The following is an 18,006-nucleotide window of genomic DNA, read 5'->3' as shown; positions in this document are numbered from 1 at the left end:
CCAATTTAATCTACACTTTTATGAACTGTTAGTACTGGAAAGAAGAAAAAGCCAAATGATGTCTTTTGTGAAGTCTACTGCTTTTTATTGGCAGGCAATCATAATTCTTTATAACTTCCCAGAATCCCAAGTTAATAATTTTCACGTTTAAGGAATAACACTCTAACATGTTTATAATGGAACCGTTGCTAAATCCATATGTATGACTTTCAGGCAGAACTCTAACCCCACTCCTGTTTAGTTGGCTCCATCTTGCCTCCTGGGAGAAGAACGATGGTAAGAAATAAAAATGAAAGCTTAATCCTTGCCAACTTAGCTGTTATTAGTACCTTCTCTGCAAGCAAAAGACTAGGGTTCAAATCCCAGACCTGCTATTTCCTATCCTGCCCATCTTGGGCAAATCTGTTCTCTCCCAAGGGCATCAGGTTCTTTATTTGAAAAATTGGGGGATAGAGCGAAGGTAGAGTAGATTCGGTGGTATGTTGGTAAATGTTTAACAAGTGGTTTTTGGAGAAAAAAATCTTACATGGAACGCCTTTCAGTTTCACATGCATTATTAAAATTTTCTCCCTTACTTTCTTAAATCTAAACAATCAACAAAATAATAGCTCTCTCTGATTTCCAAGATACAAATATTCACATTGAGAATTTAATGGTTATCATTTTTTTTTTATTTTTGCCAGGCAATGGGGTTAAGTGACTTATCCAAGGCCACACAGCTAAGCAAGTATCAAGTGTCTGAGGCTGGATTTGAACTCAAGTCCTCCTGACTCCAGGGTCAATGCTCTATTCACTGTGTCAGCTAGCTGCCCCTAATAATTAGCTCTTAAAAGAGTTGGATTCTAGCACAGTCCCTGGGTGGAGTAAACAATCCCAAGGCACCTCAAGCTCTAAATCTGATGTTTTATCTTGTGATCATATTAACAAACCATTTCTAGGTTCTCCTAAGGGATTTCAACTCAGTGAATCTTTAGTGAGGACCTCCTTAGGTGCACGGCCATAAAGATGACAAAACCCCAAAGCACATTCTCAAAAGGCACTTTCTATGATAGGAGGGATGAGCCATGCATAAATGTGATATAAAGTAGAAGGAAATAAATGCCACACAAGAGGTTTAAATAAAGTATTCTGGGACTTCAGAAGAGGGAAGAGATCACTTTCAGTAAAGGGTATCTCAGAAAATCTAAATAGAAAAAGTAGTATTTGATCTGGGTTTGGAAAGACTTTTATAAGGAAGAGGGTGAAGGGTGACAGATTGTAGGAAGGAAGTCAAAAAGACCTGGATTCAAATTCTGCTTCAGATTCTTACTTAATTCTATGACCCTGGGCAAATTCCTTAACTTTCCTCATTTATAAAATGAAGGGACAGTTTTGATGGACGCAAAAGGGAATATGTGGCCAAATAATAAATATCAGAATGAGAAAAATCTCAATATTTGATGACATTTCAGAAGCATAACATAGATTACAGGAATCCTTTTTACATCATATTAGAAAATGGTCATCCATTAATTGCTTAAAAGCCTCCGGTGGTAGTAGTTCGAAAGGGAGGCAGGGGAGAAGGAGGGAATCTGTAAGCACCTGAAATATCTCATTCTATTTTGAGATGTCTCTAATTGGTTAGGAAATCTTTCTTTGTTTGGAGCTTAAATTTAATTTTTTTTCCCAAATTCCACCCTAACTCTGCCCCCTTGTATCAAGCTTGTTCCTTTGCCATCTTAGCTGTGAGAAGTACCAGATCGGGGTTGAATCCCAGCCCTGCAACGTGTGAATCTTGGGGGAAACCCATTATTTTCTAGAGTAGCCCTTCAGATACTAGAAGATAGTAATTAGTTCATTTTGGAGAGAAGGATACTTGGAAAGGGATAGTGCAATATAAGCCTAGGAAAGAAGACTGGGGTCATAATGCAGAGGGGCTTCAATGAGAATGTTGGTTGTGGAGACATTACATTTTCAGTAGTAAATGGATTTTGTTGCAGATCAGCCATTTGTAGAGTATGATGTATGTTATTCTGTAAAGGTGGGCTCCAAATATGGGCTAAGGCCTAGAAAGGTAGGAAAGAGTTATGATGGAATATTTGAATAGACTATTCCACTGCTGCCTAGGAAATTGTATAACCTCAGTGAATACAATCATTTTAAAATAATGATAAAAGGTTTTTAATAAGAATGGAGTATTTGGGGACTATCCTATTATACTCTAACAGATTTAAGAAGACATTTTAAGATGAGTCTTAAAATGCCCTCTCAATTTTGTGCCTGCAATTCCAAACGCACCATGATTTGTGGGTACAAATCACAGGATGCCAATTACCTGTTTGATTTGTAGATATGAAATGCTGCTGGGAGCATGATGCTTGCCAGGGGTCCAAATTTTCTGACAGGCTAGGGGAAAAATAATAGTATGGACAAAAATGGAGACATGGGGGAAGGGATAAGAAGGAATTAATAAACAAATCTCTCTCCATAGTGATGTGGAATGCAGCAATCCACACCCAGGTGTTTCTATTCTTTGCTTGGCTTTTGAGGGTGATTCCAACTGATGTTTTATTGTTGAAGAACAGAGTTCTGTGTTTGGAAAAAAAATAAGAATTATATCATCCAATTCACATATATTTTTTCCTTACCTCCTTTCCCCTTTACTCCTGAGAAGCTCATAGTGAAGATTTGAAAAGGAAATAGGTAGCTAGATTTACTTTCAAACTCAAACAGAAAGTCTACTGTTCAGAAAGTAAACAGTAAGGTACGCAGGCCTTGTGTTTAAGAATTAAGAGGAGTCACAGCAAACAGATTTGCTTCACAGACTCACTTTATGAAGGGGAGGTAGCATGGGATTGTTGAATTGTGGTCTACTATTATGCGAATTGGAGTTACATGATGACAACACAAGCAGCTGAAAGGTGAAAAATGCAGTCAAAATATCAGTTTGTAGATGGTGGAGGTTTGGGGGGAGTGTGTGAGGAAGAAGTAGGAAAATAATGGGGTTCTATGTAGCACGATGTAAATGTTTTGACTGATTTTTTTTTAACTGAACTGACCGGCTGTTTTAGTTTTGTCTCTAAGTGCATAAACTAATTTTCTAAAAAATTAAAAGCATAGTTGAATTCAGTAACTTTATGTCTGACATAGGAAATGAACATTTATTTAGAAAGCAAGGATTCAGAGTCAGAAAATATGGTCTCGAATTCCAATTCCAATACACTATTTGTATGACCCAAAGCAAGTCATTTAAACACTGAGTGACTTAGTTTCTTCTTCTGTAAAAGTGCATATTTGGACTAGATGGCCTCCAAGAAACTTTCCAGTTTTAAAACTTACGCTTTTATGAACTGTTACTAATTGGTTGGAGTTTTTAGAAAACAAATAACCAATTTACTGAATCCAAACCTCACACATTTTCTTCCGAATTATTTTGTATGTATAAACACAGCTGCTATATCACCAGTGGGAGGTCTATCTTACAGACAATAAGATAAGATATGAAGATAAAAATTAGGCAAAACAAAACAAAAATTTTGTAAATGGGAATGACTCCATATTATCCAACAAAGCCAGATTGTAAATATGCTCTCCTATTAGTAATTAGGGTTAAACCTTTAGCATATATAATATGAAAAAGAAAATGAACAAGTGAAGAAATTAGGTGAAAAGACAAAAACTGAATTGAACTCTGCCATAATGATTTACTGAATATGGTTATAGTCCTGAGTTGTTGACCTGGAAATGTATACACACTTACTCACAGGTATCAGATCTGCCCAACCTGAGATCTTACACATAGATAGAAATGAGAAATATTTTTTCTGATATCTGGAAGCTGAATATTAGAGTCCTTCTTTTTCTTACAAGTCCTTCTAAATGGATTCTCCAAAAGAAAAGTATGAAGCAGCTAATCCCTCCCCCACAATACAGATAAAATTTTCTGCTTAATTAGGCATTGACATGTTTACTATAACCTTTATAGAAGAGTAACTCATGGTGAACCATCCTTTTTTTTTTTACCCTCCACAGCACAGACTTAAATCTAACCACTAGTGATAAAAACAAAACAGAAACAAAAAAACCCTGAAAAGTCCTTTGAGAAAGGACAAAAGTGCCAAAACCATGAGAGAATTTTTCTTTTTTTCTTTTATAAACTGGCTAAAAATTCCAGGATTCTTTAAAAAATACATTTTAATATCATACATTTAAAATTATTCACTTCACTTAAGTGATTTCATTTGCCACTGGCGATTTCTAGAAAGAGCAGAGGTGTTCAAGATGCAAGCAACCTGGGTATATAATGAACATCTATCTGCCTCTCCCTCTAACCAGGATTCATTTCCAAGGGTGTGATTACATGTAAATCATTTCATAACCTGATATATAGTGTGTCCTTTATCTGAGTGCTTAACTAACAGAAAAAACCAACTGTACTATGTTGTTATAGTCAGAGGGATTTTCCTTTTTTTGTTTTTGTTTTTTCTCACTGGCTATGTCCAAAACTGGAATGCTCATCTTGACCTCTTGACATTCCTGACTTCTTACATTTGTCCTTTCCCTTGTTCATGAAAGACCTCATCACTTCTCACCTGTATTATTGTAATAGACTTCTACCTGGGTTCTGTTTCATCTCTTCCAACTCCAATCCATCCTTCACACAACTGCCAAAATTATTTCTTAAAATGAAGGCCTGACCATGTCACTCTCCTACTCAATAAACTCTCTTTTACTTCCAAGATCAAATATAAACCCTTCCATTTGTTACTAAGGCCCTTCACAAAGTATCTCCAAAGTGTCTTCCAGCTTTATTACATATAACTTCCCTTCCTGAACTTTACAGACCAGCCAAACTGATCTTACTTTTCCTTATACTGAACACTCCATCTTTCATCTCCATATTTTTACACTGTCTATCCTAGAATGGTATTGTCCATGCCTGGAATGCACTACCTCCATCTCTACCTCTACCTCTTATAATCTTGTCTTTCCTTCAAGATTTCCTTCTTTATAAACTCTTTCCCAATTCTACTCAACTCCTATTTCTCCCCTTTCCAAAATTTCCTTGTATTTGATTTATATTGTCTCCCTTGATAGAATATAAACTTCTTGAGGGTAGGAATTGTTTTGTTTTTTTTTACATTTCCGTTTGTATTCCTAGCAACTAGATAAGTACATAGAAGTTACTTTAAAAATCTTGATGACTGATTGATATATTGAAGATCATTTACTAATGAATACATGGCTCTCTGATGTGTTTTGGCAAAGGAACAATAATAGGGATGATACAATTGAAATCATGGATGTCTGAATTATTAAAGCATAAATGAGAATAAAACAAATGGATGGGAAGTTATATGTTGCTACTCTGCAAATATATAATTTATATATGTATATTTCTACGTATTCAAATTCACCTTTTAGCATATGAAAAACTGCACAAGTAACTATGTCTATGCCAATGTTTATATGACATCCCCTAATATCTAGTCAATTTCATCATTCATCAAAAATAGTTCTTTGGCATTATATAGGCAAAACAAGCAGTTGATTGATTGGGGTTATTTTTAAATGACATCAAAATAACTGGTTGTAAAGGGGGAAATATCACTCAATCTCCTAGGCTGTTTGACACATACTCTCTAAACTTTCACTCTTTTTTTTTTTCTTTTCATTGAATTCACTAATTTTTTTTGACACTTGGATTCTCTATTGGTTATTTTGGTGTTGTAAAGACATTACCCATCTGTGTGTTGAAATGCTGAGAAAAGAGAAATAAAAATGGACATTTCTAAATTTTAGAAGCTTCCTGCCATATACAGTACGAAGTTAAATGCCAAAAATATCTTCAGATGAATTTCTGATGGCAATGCTATTTCAGAGATAATTAGAAAACCTTACTATACCTGTTGTGGCAGTACATGTGGAATCTAGCTGATATTCATTTTTTTCTTTCAAGGTCTCATTGAATTTAATTCCCCATTTTACAATATAGGTATACAATATATATAATTTTAAAGTCAAAATGATAAACTAATTGTGATTCCCCTGGATTTTTGGATGTTTTATTATAGTAGGAATGAAAGATAAGTAAAACACTCACTTGGTGATTTGGGGGCAGACTAGAGAGCCACCTTGGATCATTAAGATGAATATTTTGGATTCTCTTTTCATTCTCTCATTAGATTATGATTTGTCCATATCGATATGTACCTCAGGTAGATTTTAGACTTGGTGTGGCACATGGCTGAGATCAGCCTGTCAAAGTCAGTATATTAAAGGATGATGGCTAGAAATTTGCACTTTTACTCAGTTCTAGAACTTGCCAGTCTCCAGTTACATATAAATGTATTCATTCAGTCATTACTTAGTACCTACTGTGTACAAAGGTTCTAAGAGAAAAGAGCACTATTCCAACTGGGTTCTGTTGTGTTACTTGATTGGCAAAGACCTTTTTCACTGGTGTCTGATTATCATCTCCAGTTTTGCTGGAGTACACAGGAAGCATTCTCTGTACATAATTTCACTTGCAATTTTACTAAGTCCAGCTACCTAAAACTATTGGAGTATGGATTTTTTAAAAAATATGATCAGAAATTATTGTAAAACATTCTCTAACACTAGCAGACCTAGTTTTGAAATATTTAAATAAGGTGATATTGAAAGTGAGGGGCATAGTTATTTATGATATGATTTATTTATAATAGTTAATATTTGTTTTAAAACTTTTACTCTGAGAATACATAGCAGTCAGAGAAAATATTAAAACAACCAAGTAAATCCACAACATTTCATTATTCTAAAAATTGAAAAATGGTGCAGGGACTATACATAGACATATACTGCATATTAACAGATAGCCCTGGAGTCAGAAAGATGTAGGTTCCAGTGTTGACACAATTTTTTGGTGGTATCTTGGGCAAATTATTTAAGCTTTGAGTGCCCCCAATTTTAAGTTGTTGTAGAGTTTTCCCCTAGAGACTTTGCAACAACAATAAAATGAAAGGGTTGATTCACTGAAACCCCAAAGTATATACTGTCAAATATGCTATATCTATATCTCTCTCTATATAAATATTCTGTCCTATATTAAACAGGTTATAAAAATACATAAACTTTACAGTCTCAATGGTTTTTAAAAATCCCAGTTACAGTGATTTTAAATTAAATTGTACAAAATAACTTACTGGTAGGATGATGATAGATATTAAGTTTTTGTCAGGATTGTATTCTTGTGGTTGACTTGGTCTCGCAATATGATATTTCAGCAGCAATAATACTGACAGTCATAACAATTGTGGTAAAGGGGGGATAATTTGAATAAAATTAGCAATTCTAGAAATTCAACTTTTCAAAACAAAGCCAATTTGACTGAAGTCTTGTTTTATATCATATTCAATTATGATCACGATAATTTTCATCCTTACATCATAGACTATGAATGATGACATGAAACCTGGTAAAGATTCATGAGGCATATGGAAGAAGAAAGACATCACTGGTTACCATAGAATATTTCTGTGTGACTACAGCATCCACAACAGAAAACAAAGTTCTAGACCTCCTGTTGTGAGTTTCTAATATTTTGTGGATCTGGTCTTAAAAAAACAAAACAAAAACCCCCAAAATTATTTTGGTCATTAATTGGTCCTCATGCTGTTAGTCTGAGCAAAAAGAGAATTAAGCATTTAAAGAAGCTGAGTTATATTTCCTTCCTTCCAGAGTGGGTTTGTGGGACACAAGGAAGGCAGTGCTAGGGGAGACATAAGCCACTTTATTCCCATACAAGGAGGACTGTTCTAGAGCTCAGATATCTTTTCTTTTTATTCTTAAATCCATTTATAGAGAGTTCACAGATCCTCAAAAAGCAATTTGGGAAGGTGATGGGGTTCACAAATATTTCTTTTTATCTTCAGAAGTAAAACCTAAATTCACTGTGCTTTTTTGTCATGTTTTTAACATATTCATATTTTTCTTGACATGCACATGGAAATTTGTTAAGATTAAGTGGGCCTTATCATATCAAGAAAAACTTGTTCCCTCCTGCAAATGAATAATGGCAGAGCCAAGCAAGCAACAAGAACAAGCAGGTACAATGAGGAGCCTGCTTATCAAGAGTACTACAAGTGGCCTATATCCATGGCCTGAGAGTTTTCTGAAGGTCATCAAAAGCAACAATATCACTTGTTTCTTCTCTAAAGCATTTTAATTTCACTGAAACTTCTTCATATGTGCATATCAGGTTGAGTACGTACAATAAAAGAGAAAGAAAAGAAAAGAAAATTTAAGTACTTAATGCCACCTTTCTCTATGGAGGAATATTACAGAAGGATCATTTTGACTTTGGCAATAAAGTTGTTGTATCATGGTATTTTGGGTCTTTCCCCATTTCTTTGTCACCAGTCTGGGTTTTGCCATTAACTTGCTATGTTATCTTGGAATGTTGATCTCTGTGACTTAGTTGCCTTATCTATAAAATGAAAAGCTAAGACTAGATAATTTCATCCCTAAGATTTGGTGATGCTCTGAAAACAATAGCTTCCATGAAGGAAGGTGGACTATCATTGATCTATGTGGTCAGTTGCTGTCTAGAAAGGCAGAATAAAGCAGAGAAATGAGAGAATTATAAGCATATTAGTTCAAATCTATTTCCCCACAAACTTCTTACCAAAAGAAATAATTCCACAATAGGGTAAAATAAGTTTTGGGACAGGAATCACCTAGTCTCAGATATACTGATAGAACTGCTAAGTCTGATTTACCCTTTTCAGTTTGTCTGTGAGTGCTGCAGCAATTAAGGGTCTGAGAGAACAAATATCTCAGATTTTTGTTGTTTCTTTTCTCTTCAAAGACCAAAAGGATTTTATGCTTTATTTAATATAACTTAAAATGCCTATGAAATAGACAACCCTTTCCATTTTATACCTGAAAGAAAAAGAGGCATATTCTCCTGACCACAAAATTTGTGTCCAACCTTTTATGATATCCTTATTCTTGAATTACCTTTCCTTTCTCTTAGCCAAATGCCTATCTCTAATTAGAACACGGGTAGCAGAGTTTTCTATTCTTTCCAATCAGTACCTACCTATGTGTCAGTCACTCTGGTGTGTGATGCGGCTATGAGTTCAAAGAATAAAACAATCCCTCTCCATAAGGAGCCTGCATTCTAATGTAAAAGAAACCCAGCACATATAATGGGAGAGACAGTTCATATGAAAATATATGCAGGACAAATATAATGTTAACATATACAAAATAGTTAAATACAAGGTAGTTTTGAAGAAAAGGTATTATCACTTTTGGATAATCAGGAAAGCATGATTACTGTTTATATGTTAAAAAAAGTTAATGGGAACATTGCATGATAGTATTATTATTATTATTATTATTACTCTTTAATTGAGAAAATACTACTCTGGATTAGACTGCCACTACTACTGTGAATTCAGTAATGCTTGGAAATGAATTTGCATTTTATTTATCATAACAATAACAATATACTTTAGAATAATATACATGCACAAAACATTATTTACTCAATCTAAAGATTTCTTTCCTTAGTTATCATCATGATCTGCACTGTCTATTTTGTTTGAAGCTAAAGGTAAAAATAACAACAAATATATATACACACACACACACAAATGTCTATATGTGGTATAGCAGAAACAGCACTGAACTGGGAACTAAGGGACCTATGTCCAAGATTCAGTTCTGTTATTGACTGTCATTGATCTTGGGTCATTTGATTCACTTTCTTGGGCCTCTATTTTCTCTCCTATAACTCTAGGGAGTTTATAGGATCATAGATTTATATATGGAAGGGATCTTAGGGGTCATTAGATTAAACCCCCATAATTTATGGGTGGAGAAATTGAAGCCCAAAGAGGTTGTGACTCAGAGCCACATAGCATCTGATGCATGATTGAACCCAAGTTTTCCTGACTTTTATTCCAATGCTCTATCCACCCAACCTACCACCTAGGTTTGGCCAGATGATTTCTTATTTTTTCTTTTTTGCAAGGAAAGGGGTTAATTGACTTGCCCAAGGTTATTAAGTGTCTGAAGTTGAATTTGAACTCAGATCCTCTTGACTCCAGGGTCAGTGCTCTATCTACTGTGCCACCTAGCTACCCCATGACCAGATGATTTCTAACACTACTTCAATATATGAATATTTTAAGTGAGGAGAAGAAAATTATTTTAAAAAATTTAAATAATCAGAGAGAAAAAGAATCAATAAACTAAACTTTTATAGCTTGTCAATTATGTTTAAAGCATCATATTAGGTCTCTTCTCAGTGTCCATTTTTTTCTGACTCATTCCAATATTCCTTCCATTGAATCTGCTGAATCTTTAGATTAGCGACTTCAGCACTCTCATTGATCCAGAAATTTTATTTAAAGTTTAAAGCCTACATCATATTAGCAGAGCTCAGAAGCCAGTTACAGTTATATCACATGAAAGTTATGGGTGTTTATGCTATTTGGAAGTTGTTACTTTAATTTAGATTATTTATCATAAGGAGCTCATCATCTATGCCTTGTGCCCTTTCATAAGACTGATCTACAAATCTTAAAGAACTTTCATCATGGTGATGCCTTCTCTACCACCACCTCCCAACAGAAATCAAGGACTTCTAAATTGAAGTCTTTATTCAGTTGGACCCACACATTATGAACTTGAAGAAGAGAGTAATATAAAGAAGACTCTGAGGAAAATGCTTTCTTTTCAGTTACCTGAAGTTTTGGTTGAATATTAGAGGATGGAGAGAGTGAAAGAGTTATAGGGAGAGAGAGAGAAAGGGGGGTTGAATTCAAAGATAGAGGAAGGATTGCAGAGGTTTTACAAATTGACCTCCATTATGGAAAATAATATACTGATGTTATCATCCTCCAAGAGAAGGTCAAAAGAAGAATAATGTATCATGATTTAGAGAAGAAAAAAGACATAAAACAAAAATCACTTTTTTTTAACAAAGACTGGAATTTTGCCCCAAATAGATATTTCAACATCTTTGCTTTTCAAAGGCAAGAAAACATTTTCAGCTAAATTTTTACCTATATGTATAGTTTTAGCTCTATTTATAGACACATGTGAACTCTCCTAGTTCTTTCTGAGCCTAGAAAGTTTGGCATTTGCCAAGAAAAGGGACAGTGGGTCATTGTCCAGAATAACCTTTGCAATTCATGCAAAACCAAGACACCATCTGCACTGTTTCAGACATATAGTCCAATTTCACTTGAAATAACATCATTAGTCCAGCAGTCCCACAGAGCTAGAAGGTGATCTTGTTTCTTCCTCGCCTGGCTTGAATTCAAAATCTTGCTTTTTTTTTGGCAGAAGTTCTTTCTTTCTCTAAAATATTTCATGCAGATAATGGATAATGACCACTTCTCATTGCTTTTTCTTGAAAATGTCTAACTACATTAGCTTACAAAAGAAAAATTTTAACCTAGTCCTTCATCTAAGTTCATGACTGGAGCTCCAACCCACTGGAAAAAAGAAAACAACAACAACGACATGGTAGTAGAGAAGCTAATTTGGCACTAACAACTCTAAGGCCTGGTTTTCTTTAGTGGGGACTCTGCTTCATTAAAAATAATGTCATCAAAGACAGAAAAGACCTTTAATATCCCATGGTCCATCCCCTTGTTAAGGCAAGATTTCATTTACAGGCTTTTTCCACTCTACTGGAGAGGAACCTCCAGTACTCCTTGGTGTTGGAGTCTTTTGCAATGTAAATAATTTGGAAAAAAGGGTAGGTTGGTTGAAGTAATTTTTGGCATTCAACAGAATTCCCCCTTCTGACGACTTTTCACAAATCATGTTATAGAGTTAAGGATGTTCATATAAGTGTCTCTTATGAGGAGTAACCACCCCAGTAAAGGCTTTTTAAGAACTCAAAGAAGGCTTTCCTGAACCCACAATTATCCCAAAATCTCAGAACTGGAAGGGCAGAAGAGTCAAACATGCAGTCTAATCCAGATTAAAAATTGGGGAATGTTTAATAAAATAAATAATAATATAATAAAACATTTTATTTCTGTTCAGTCACTTTTCAGTCATGTCCAACTCTTCATGGCCACTTATAGGGTCTTGGCAAAGCTATTGAATGGATCACTAGTAAATAAGACAGATAATGTTATTATGTGGTTTTCTATATTCTAAGCCTGCAGAGATTCCTAGGCCTGGTTTAATGATCCCCTTTTCTATCTGAATTTGACATTGCTGTCAGAAGGGACCTCAAAAAGGTATATTCTCATTGCATTCAAAGTTGAAAACTCATTCTGTCCAATTTCCTCAATATTATTGCTGAGACTAAAAAGACCTGGCTTAACCAAATTCATACAGCATTCACACCAAATAGAAGAAGCAGGCTTTCTGATTCCAAACCTAGAGTCCTTTTCTACTTTAATACACTACCTCTCTGTTCCAACTTTAGCTCCAAAACAGTAATCCATTCTACATATAGAAAATTATTTTATGATGTGGTAGAAAGAATGCTATATTTGAAATCAGAGGACTGTTTGCTGCTTACAGCCCAAGAAACCCTAAACAAATGATTTAAACTCTATACTCTAGACTCCTCCTCTGTAAAATAAAAGGTTAGATAAGATTGCCCTTTGTAAATCTAAAGCTATAATCCTATTTTGATCCTATCATCAAGCTAAGATGGAATGAGGAAGAACTGAGAAATAACATTAATCCTGGATCACTCCTTTGTACATAAACTGGAAAGAAGGGTTTTTTTTTATGTTGGTGTGTTTGTTTTTTCTAATTAGGTTAGAAAAGAGCAAATTAAGATCTTGAGAGAGTTATATGACATAAGAAGGGTAAATTCCAAAATTAAGAAGAGTAAGTTGGACAATATGAAGTGCTATTGTCATAGTAGAGTCTCTAATGGGGGACCCTGAGTGTGGCCAGGGGGCTACCAGGGAACAAGTTATCTAAATAGCAGGCATGAGATATCAAAGATCTGGTCAACTTCACTTCCTTCACAGTTTATGGTAGCACTCAGAGCTTTGGTCATTAGTGGCCAAGATAGTCACATCCTCTCTCTACTCTATCATTGTGTTAGAAAAACAAAACTTAGAAAAGTCCTTTCCAGGCAGTATCCTGAGAATAGGGCCCAGAGGAATGAGATTTTTCAGAATTTTGATTATCTATTTTTCATACTTTGGTAATAAAAATTCACTGGGTTCAGGTTATTATTCTGCAACAATTCCTTATGGATTTATTTAAATCCTCCAATTTGGATGAGTGTTTCTGTGATACAATAAACAAAAGAGGAAAGTTAATGATGAAAAGGATTAGCCTTTCTAAACAAAGCAGGTGATACAGTTAAATGCTGACCTATTTTTTGCTCTTATTTAAGTGTGTTAGTTTTTTAAAATGGAGTACTCTCTATTGACCATAAATATAATCTTGGACTCAAACCTCATTGAACTGACAGATTAAGTTACTCTTAGAAATGGCCTAAACTCTTGGTGATAGAGAAGACTCTAATATCTTCTTGAATCTACAATTTTAGAAATCAAATTCCTATGAGAATAGTGGCACTTTGGTTTCAGGCTCAGAAAACTCTTAAGAAGAACACTGCCATGGAACTCCTTTCTGTTTCTAGCCAGGAGAAATACATGAAAGAAAAAAGTTATCATTTTAGGATCTCCAAAACTGTCTAACCCCTCTAAATTGAAGGATAAAAGGTAGGTGGTACTGGTGGTGGTGGAATTCATAATATTCAAAGATTCTCAAAGATGAAAGGGATTTTAGTGGCTATCCAATCCATTCCCTAAGTATAAAGTATCCTATCTATAACACCATCTAAAAGTAATTATTTAGTCTCTCCTTAAAGACCTCCAGTGAAGAATTTACTATCTCCTTTCCAACACATTTCCCTCTCCCTCACAATTCCCCCCTTCACATCCCCTAATACACACACAAAGCAAACCATACCATTTTGGGACAGCTCAAATCATTTGAAAGTTTTTCTTTTTCATTGAACCTAAATCTGCCTCACCAATTTCCATCATAGTGTTGTCCCCCGGGGCCAAGTCAAACAAATTGAATCCCTCTTTTCCTCACCATCACATATTTCCTCCTACATACAGTGTACATTAACAAATTGCCTTCAATGATTCCATTGGTCTCCCCCCCCCCCAATTTGCTTCATTTGTACCTATTCTGGTTTCTAGATTTCTGGTTGTCCTTTGCCAAATAATGTCTTCTTTTCCTACTCTTTATCTAACCCCAAGTACACTGAGAGAAAGAAAAAAAAACAAACCCAAAGACTTATAAAATAACACTTGTACACATTTTAAAGTGAATGTGACATGCTGTTTTAACCTTTTCATCTCTCCAAATTTGCTTCTCAGTTTATTTTGTGTATGGGATATTTTTCCAGAATTGATGAGTATGAGAGTGAAAACTGCAGATTTAGACAGATGAATGGATAGATAGACAACTGTAGCAATAGTGATAGGATCACTGAATTCTTGCCAGACCTGCCTTCCCTACCCCTTTCATGCTTTCTTATCTGCAGTACTTCTTTTCTATGGGTATTGTATTGTACATATGTGCTTGCCTGAAAACATATCATTCCCAAATGACTTTAAATGTGCATGGTTAGAGGATGTGAACAGCCCTCACAGTCTATTGTGTCAATAATCTGCATATTTAGGAGTCCCCACATGCTCATTGAGACGATAGATGGAGCTGGTACAGTCTATTGGGTCAAAAATCTGCTTTTAAATAGTCTATATACACAGTCTGTTGAGTAAATAACTGTACTTTGGAAAAAAAAACCTTAAATATGTAATAACATGATAAATAGCATCAGCTCCTAAAGAGGCAACAATGTTACCGCTGATCAGGAAAATGATGTTCACTTTAACAAGCCTCTTACAAATGATCACATCTTTCCCTATCATTTGAATATTATCTTTTAAAGCTATTTTTCATATTTGAATGAAAAGAACCCAAAGGAAATTTACACATAATATATACAAACATGCACATGTGCATGAAAATATCATGCTAGAATAATAAAAGGAATCTGATGTCATTTTCTCGAAATCCATGTAGTCCTCACATGATGGTAGAACATTTGCTATAGGGTAATGGCCTCCCTAGAGATGAGGGGTCTTCATTCCAGATGAGCAATTGGACCCCGAGGATACTTTTGAATGAAATCAGTGCGAGATATTTGAGGGTTCAAATTCCTTAAAAGGGAGACTAGATACTATATTGGGTCTTGGGTGGTCTTGCTCTTTCTCATTATTTGAATAAACTAGAACAAAATATTCTCTAGATGGTTCCTCCTCAATCTAAATCTTGTGTCCTAAGTCTCAAGCTATAATCAGAATCCAATATGCCTAGAAATGATTCTGATGCTTGACCTCATAGTACATGATGATCCCCAATTTTCTCCTGAAACATGGGGAAGTGTTGAGCCTTTTTCTCCTCAAGGCCATTCATTTTAATATAGTCCCTTGCTGAAATCCCAAGTATATCAATGAAATAGATTGTATGGAGAAGTGGGAAGAGGAGTGGTTCTGAAGTCAGGGGACCTTTATTTATATCTCATCTCTGATTCATGCTATCTGTGTGAACTTAGGCAAATCATTTCACATTCTGGGCATTCAGGTTTCTTTGTGGGAGGTAAGGGTTGGACCAGATGACCAATAAGATCTATTGTAAATCTGTAATTATTTTCTCTACATCTGGTAGCACCTCTCTCCACTCCCCTATCTTCCCTCCAGGTAATTCTGAATGTGTTTTATATATAACTATATATGTGATCTTGTTGAAGTCTGGAGCTGTTTGTCTTTTACTCTCTCTCCTGCTGACATGAAGTTAGTACTTGATAAAGGATGGTTGATTGATCCTATGATGTTAACCTCTATCTACCTCAGTTTCCTCAACTGTAAAAGGGGGTTAATAATAGTACCTACCTCATAGGGTTGTTGCAAGACTCAAACTAGATAATATTTGTAAAGATCTTTTCCAACTTTAAACTACCCTATAAATATTAGCTATTATTATTTAACAACTGTTTAAATGAGCTTGCTGGAAATGAAGCTCTTGAGTCTAAATACATTCATAGCTGTAAATCATGGGTCTTTTTTCAACCTTTTTGGGTGATTACTACAAAGAAGCCATATGCTTTGATGAGACTTTTAGTGATGCCAAAGGGTAATGTTGCCAACTTGAGTGCCATTTTTGTTTTTTAGTTTTTTCAAGGCAATGGGGTTAAGTGATTTGTCCAAGGTCACACAGAAAATTATTACATGTCTGAGTAACTTTGAACTCAGGTCCTTCTGACTCCAGAGCCAGTGCTCTATCTATCCACTGTGCCACCTAACTGCTCCAACTGCCATTTTTCTTAATAAAAAGCAATTTGGCATGCTAGGAAGAATATTAAAAATTGGAATCAGAAGTCCTGGGTTCAAGTGATGGTCCTGTCTCTTACTAGCTCTGTTTCTGCTGCCTTTCTTCACTGAAATTATAGAATCTTTTGAGTTGGAAGATTCCTTTAGGTTCATCTAGTCAAACCCTTTCATTTTCTGACTTGTTTTATGACAACATGGTGGTCTTTTATTTTAGAAAAGTGGTGTTGTAGAGGGGCAAGCAAGGTGGACAAAAATCAGGGGTGTATTGAAGGCTGATAGTACTGACTTGGGAGGTGAATGTTGTTAAATTTTCAATATGAACCCTTATTCTTAGGAAATCAGCAAATACTACAAATGAGGGCTTGATTTATGATCTTAATGACTACTGAGACTTAAGAAAGTGATGAAGAAAATGGTAAAATATAGATAAAACTTAAAAAATTGTGTCATTTTCAGTTAGTTATTTAAATATTTACCAATTACTACTAGTCAGCATTGAAGTCAGCCATAGTTATGATCATAGTCCTATTATCAAAAGTCATTATATCCATGAACACTTAAGCCATATGAGCTCTTTAGGCCTCAGTTTCTCATCTATAATACTAGTATAATATTACTATTTATTTCTTAAGAGTCTTCTTGTGGGAAATCAAAGGAGAAAATATATATTCATGAGTTAGCATATAGTAGATGGAGTGTTGAACTTAAAGTTAAGAATTTTCATCCCACTCATCCAGGTTGTATAGTCACTAATAATGCTAGTAAAAGCTTGAATATATAAATATATCATAATTATATTTAATAATAATTAAATTAATATATAATATAAATATATTTATATATAAAACTAATATAAATTCCTAAGAAATGGGCTTAGTTCCCAGAATTCCAGTCATTGTACAGGAACCAAAATCTCTTGTTTCACCATTATTGCTACTGAAAGTATCTTTTTGTAACCAAAGGCTAGCTGGCTTAGTTTGTAAGAGTTAATTTAAGGATAGAAACTGAAATTTCCCCTCAGAGAGTCAGAGATGCCACTTAAGCATAGTGTAATAGGAGGAATGCTTAATGTGTCTTCAGCATGTGACCCATATGCTTTTAATGCAGTTTAGGGTATATCCATGTAGACCCAGAGCTCCAAATGATACACTGCCAGGGCCATTGAATTTGTAGCCTGAAATTACTTAACCCAGGTATTTCGGTAATTCTCACTTGCTTGGATGAATTCCAGGATTTGATGCTTCACAGTTGCATACTTCCAGTTCTGAGATGAACTGATCTTATGTGATGACAATAGTGTATTCCAGGAAATAATCAGCCAAATAGTCAAGCCTATGGTTTGAAAGTCAGAAGGTTTCATTCTTTAGAATTTAAGTTTCCTGGTTATCAATAGATTTGTAAAGGTGGTTTATGATTGAATCTGATTACTTATCTATAAAGCAAGAAGGCTGGCCCCCTGGCAGCTCTAAATCTATGATCATAGAAGTTTTCCCCCAATGTTCTTGGGGCCACAAAAGAACTATTGACTTTGTCCATGGAAAGTGATATGATATTACATTGCTGGGAGCAAGAAAGCTAGAGAACTGGGAATGCATTTATTAAAAAGTTGTGCAATTGAAGATAATAAAAAATT

General features: G+C 34.9%; 1 protein-coding gene across 2 annotated transcripts in view; it reads right to left on the bottom strand.

Moving 5' to 3' along the window:
* The window catches only part of TSHZ2 (teashirt zinc finger homeobox 2), a 255,980-nt gene that overhangs the window by 14,713 nt on the left and 223,261 nt on the right, over nucleotides 1-18,006 (bottom strand). The gene's annotated exons all lie outside the window — the stretch shown is intronic.

Source organism: Macrotis lagotis, chromosome 1 (genome assembly GCF_037893015.1).
Source record: "Macrotis lagotis isolate mMagLag1 chromosome 1, bilby.v1.9.chrom.fasta, whole genome shotgun sequence".
NCBI lineage: Eukaryota > Metazoa > Chordata > Mammalia > Peramelemorphia > Peramelidae > Macrotis > Macrotis lagotis.
Note: the sequence above shows the minus strand (reverse complement) of the source record. Positions and strands in the feature narration are given on the sequence as shown.